Raw genomic sequence first — 5,938 nt, 5'->3', positions numbered from 1 at the left:
ACCATCTCGGTTGAATGTTCCAATCCAGCACAATACAACAACAACTTGTAGTTATATCGCGCCTTTAACGTAGTAAAACGTCCCACTGCACTTCACAGGACTGTTATAAGACAAAAAATTTGACACCGAGCCACATAAGGGGGAATTAGGGCAGGTGACCAAAAGCTTGGTCAAAGAGGTAGGTTTTAAGGAGAGTCTTAAAGGAGGAAAGAGAGGTTTAGGCAGGGAATTCCAGAGCTTGGGGCCTAGGCAACAGAAGGCATGGCTACCAGTGGTTGTGCGATTATAATCCTCATAACTATACTCGGTGCTCCTAGCTTAGAATTGTAAGGAAACTTACCGGCATCTTTAGTGTATATGGGTGTATATAATAAATACGTGGGAAGAAGTTATAGGCTGTAACTTAATTGTAGGATTCGAGTGGCCTTCACCAAACACACGAGTGTCAGTTCACATTCGCCTGTGATCTCATCCAAACTCCTTATTTAGAGCCTGTAATTGCGGTCCGTATCCTGATTATTCCATATTTCATTCTAAAGCAGGTGAGCTTTTAAGCGTTGTGTTTTGGCATCGCGTTCTAAGCAGTGGACGTCAAGGCCTTTTGAAGTGCAGAGCTCAGCGTATTAATTGCAGCAGCTGTTAACCTCAGTTACACATTTGTCTCCAAATTCATTGGCTTTGCTTGTTTACAGTGATGACACTTCTGTAACTGCAGTGTTTGTAGTGTATAACGTGCTTAGTATGTAGTTTAAAGGTTACTGTTAGAAAGTGGTTATCCTGACCTTGCTTTATAATATTTACGGTCCTATGGACACTTACTGTCAAAATTTCTCAAGTTACTTGATGTAACCCATGTATGTGACATATGGAAATAAAGCATTTCTGTGGTAATGGGTTATTACACTTATAATTCTCTTTATTGATGGTGTTCAAGATGATGTTTAAACTAGTCATAGTATAATAATCTGCAGTGTCAGTCTGCTTCCAGGGGCTATGTTTGACAGGGTTAAAAACTCAGAGACTAGGGTCCTAAATTTAAATAAAGGAAACTACGATGGTCTGAGGAGCGAGTTGGGTAGGATTGATTGGGGAATGTCACTCAAAGGGTTGACGGTGGCTAGGCAATGGCAAACATTCAAAGACCGAATGGATGAACTACAGAATTTGTTCATCCCAGTTTGGCATAAAAATAAAACAAAAAAGGTGACTCAACCGTGGCTAACAAGGGAAATTAGGGATAGCATAAGATCCAAGGAGAGGACATCTAAATTGGCCAGAAAAAGCAATAATCCTGAGGATTGGGAGCAGTTTAGGATTCAACAAACGGATTAATTAAGAAGGGGAAAATAGAATATGAGAGTAAGCTTGCAGGGAACATAAAAACTGACTGCAAAAGCTTTTATAGATATGTGAAGAGAAAAAGATTGGTGAAGTCAAGCGTAGGTCCCTTGCAGTCAGAATCAGGGGAATTTTATAATGGGGAACAAAGAAATGGCGGACCAACTAAATACATATTTTGGTTCTGTCTTCACAAAGGAGGACACAAATAACCTCCCAGAGATGCCGGGGAACATAGGGTCTGATGAAAGGGTGGAACTGAAAGAAATCAGTATTTGTAGGGAAATGGTGTTAGGAAAATTGATGGGACTGAAGGCTGATAAATCCCCAGGGCCTGATAATCTACATCCTAGGGTACTTAAGGAAGTGGCCCTAGAAATAGTAGATGCATTGCTAGTCATCTTCCAGAACTCGATAGACTCTGGAACAGTACCCATGGATTGGAGGGTAGCTAATGTTACCCCACTATTCAAAAAAGGTGGTAGAGAAAAAGCGGGGAATTATAGACTGGTAAGCCTGACATCGGTAGTGGGGAAAATGCTAGAGTCCATTATAAAAGATGTAATAGCAGAGCACTTGGAAAGCAGTGACGGGATCGGACAAAGTCAACATGGATTTACAAAAGGTAAATCGTGCTTGACTAATCTGGAATTTTTTGAGGATGTAACTGGTAAAATAGATAAGGGAGAACCAGTGGATGTGGTATATTTGGACTTTCAGAAGGCTTTCGATAAGGTCCCGCATAAGAGATTAGCGTGCAAAATTGAGGCACATGGGATTGGGGGCAAGGTATTGACTTGGACAGAGAACTGGTTGGCGGATAGAAAGCAAAGAGTTGGAATAAACGGGTCGTTTTCCGAGTGGCAGGCAGTGACTAGTGGGATACCGCAAGGCTCGGTCCTAGGACCCCAGCTGTTCACAATATATATTAATGATCTGGACAAGGGAATTGGATGTAATATCTCCAAATTTGCAGACGACACAAAGCTGGGTGGGAGGTTATGCTGTGAGGAGGATGTTGTGAAACTCCAGTATGATTTGGACAGGTTGGGTGATTATGCAGAAACATGCAGTATAATGTGGATAAATGTGAGGTTATCCACTTTGGTGGCAAAAACAGGAAGGCAGACTATTATTTGAATGGCAATAGATTGGGAGAAGGGGAAGTGCAAAGAGACCTGGGTGTCCTTGTGCACTAGTCGCTGAAGGTAAGCATGCAGGTGCAGCAGGCGGTTAAGAAGGCAAATGGTATGTTGGCCTTCGTAGCAAGAGGGTTCGAGTGCAGGAACAAGGATGTCTTGCTGCAGTTGTGCAGGGCCTTGGTGAGACCACACCTTGAGTATTGTGTGCAGTTTTGGTCGCCTTATCTGAGAAAGGACGTTCTTGCCATGGAGGGAGTGCAGCGAAGATTCACCAGACTGATACCTGGGATGGCAGGAATGACGTATGAGGAGAGATTGGGTCAATTGGGCTTATACTCACTGGAGTTTAGAAGATTGAGAGGGGATCTCATTGAAACCTATAAAATTCTAACAGGACTAGACAGACTAGATGCAGGAAGGATGTTTCCGATGGCCGGGGAGTCCAGAACCAGGGGTCACAGTCTAAGGATAAGGGGTAAGCCATTTAGGACTGAAATGAGGAGGAATTTCTTCACCCAGAGAGTGGTGAACCTGTGAAATTCTCTGCCACAGAGGGTGGTGGAGGCCAGTTCATTAAATATATTCAAGAAGGAGCTGGATATATTTCTTAAAGCTAAAGGGATCAAGGGATATGGGGAGAAGGCAGGGACAGGGTACTGAATTTGGATGATCAGCCATGATCTCATTAAGTGGCGGAGCAGGCTCGAGGGGCCGAATGGCCTACTCCTGCTCCTATCTTCTATGTTTACCATGCCCAGCACCATTCCAACAACTTGCACTTGTATATCACCTTTTCTGTAGTAAACTGTCCCAAGTCGCTTCACAGGAGATAAAGTGGGCTGAGCAGGAGTTGAAGAATTAGGAGAGAAAAATAAAGCAGGTTGATTCCAAGGGCGCAGACCACTCGCTCCCCTTCCCCTTCCCGTACTGTGTTCCAACCAGGAGCCTCCAACACAAGCACCCCCAGCCCCAAACCTGAACACCGTGCTGGCAGGGTGGAAAGTCACAGCCATGCTTTTATTTGCAAAAAAAAGTGTCGCCCTCACGAAAAATATTTCCTCAGCTTAGAAGTCTTACTTCGCAAGCTGTTGATTTCTTTAATCCTCTGAACCATTTGCAGATTTATCCAGGCCCCTCTGAACTGTTACAAAACTCAATCTGGTTTAATTTTACCTATTCTGATACATGACCAAGCAAGGTGACTACTTTTATTGCAAGGATTCATTGTTTTACTTCAATCCCTTAGACATATGCCAAGGATGTATAATGAGCAAATTTTAATTACTTAATTGGAACCATACTTGCTTGTCATTTGGTAGTTCCTGTTATTTTTATGGTCTCAAATCATGGCAGCAAGACAGTACAAGGTAAGGGTGGCTTTCTATGAGGTCAGCCTAGATACTTTTCTTTACCAAATAGTATAACTCTCCATTCACCTTTGACAAACCTGAGTGTATTGAGCTCTGGCCACTAATTGGAAACCGCTATCATCTGTGAAAGGACCTTTGTTCTATGACTGATGTGGTTCCCAACAGGAAGTCATTTTCAGGCCACCCATTTGGCCATCTTTAATTTGTGAACCAGTGCGGTGGGTACGTCAGTCAGTATCGACACACTACTGCAGGAATCACTCAACAGGAGACAGAAGTAGGAGCCCTGGCTGACATTTCTCTCCTGATCCCAGGGGACACCGATGCCAGAATTGTAGTACTACAATGCCCTGCCCCAGAGCAGGTGACTCACCACAGCACTGAAGAATCAAACCTGGGACCTGCTGGCCTCTGGCTCGGTTGCTACGTGCAACATATAAGAGAGCCAATGGGGGAAGTGCATCACAGTAGTTTCAGTGTAATGTCCTTACAACTATAAAAGCAATCAAGTTGAAATTATTTCACAAATTCAAAAGTAATTACATCTACGAAAAGGACATTTAAAAAGGTTCTCTCCTCCCACCTTTAATCCCGCAGTTATGAGAAGGCAACTGCTTTTGATGTGCCGTATCACAGAGCTATCCGTTTGAGTGATTCAAGGGTCAGTGGCTTTATTAATGTTTGTCATGTCAAACTTTCGGTTGCGGCGGTCCCATTTGTTACCACATGCACCTTAGTACACTTCAAGAAGAATTTCACCATTCACTGAGTGTTTGTCGAAATTGTTAAAAATATTTTTCCATGGAGTGCCTTCCATTTTAGTAGGTTGCTGTACTGTGAAACTGACCTTATTTCTTTTCTTAAAATACTTATTTTACAAAGGTTTTTTTTCCCAACACGTAAATCAAACGGTAAATCATGCAAATGAAAACATCACGATATTGGAAAGCCCCGATACCTTAGTTGTAAAGGTTCCGATAAACAGAGTAATAAATAAGGTGCGGCCAGCACATTAACAAGGTTCCAGCAATAAAATGAGACGGCTTGATTCAACCGAGAAAGAACTTGTATTTATGTAGCCGCCTGTCATTACATCAGGATGTACCAATGCACTTTACAGCCAATGAAGTGTAGTCACTGCTGTAACATAGGGAAGCACTGCAGCCAATTTGCACACAGCAAGGTCCCACAAACAGCAATGAGATAAATGACCAAATAATCTGCATTTTTTAGATGTTGTTTGAGGGATAAATATTGGCCAGGACACCAGGGAGAACTCCTATGCTGTTCTCCAAATAGTGTCATGGGATCTTTTACATGGACCTGAGAGGGTTTAACATTTCATCCAAAAGACTACACCTTGGACAGTGCACTTTTCCCTCAGTACTGGACTGGAGTGTCAGCCTAGATTTCTGTGCTCAAATTTCTGGAATGGAGCTTAGACCCATAACCTTCTGACTCAGAGGCTGACCCTAAAGTCCAACCATTTATCGGTTTCTACTGGTTTACTGTATTTCTTCATGGGTCATGGACTCCAATCTAACTGCAAAGGCACCAATAGGGGATAAAGTCCGTCCATTGGAGGTGGTGGAAATACATATTGGAGCAGTTTTCTAAATATTTCTGTGTCACTAGGGACAACCCCAATTCTTAATAAGTCCTTTACCTTAAATATTAGCTAATCTTTTGTTTTTACAGATGCCAATGACCTGTTGTGTATTTGCAACTTTTTTTTTGTCCCAGTTCACTTTAATTTTCCCAAAAGGGTAACAGAGACAACATTGTATTGGAGCAAGAACTGAGTAACATTGGTTGCAGTATCCCACGTCAAATTAACCAGCGACCTGAGAGAGATGGTCAAAACAGAAATTTGGGGGGAAAACAGTGCCGGCGCGTGAAAAAGCGGAATTCAACCCAACAGTTTGTATAACGCACATATCACAAGCCTGAAATGCAGGATAGACATCGATACGGATCAAACACCAGTGAGGTTATTTGTATAGAACACTTATAGCAAGCAATTCGAACAAAGCAATGATTGGACGGCAAAGGACAGGAAATAATTGATAGTTGGGGGTTGGATGTATT

The sequence above is a fragment of the Somniosus microcephalus genome, chromosome 6 (assembly GCF_052327205.1).
Source record: "Somniosus microcephalus isolate GS21.2 chromosome 6, FLI_Smic_1.0, whole genome shotgun sequence".
Lineage (NCBI taxonomy): Eukaryota > Metazoa > Chordata > Chondrichthyes > Squaliformes > Somniosidae > Somniosus > Somniosus microcephalus.
This window is presented reverse-complemented; position numbering follows the sequence as displayed.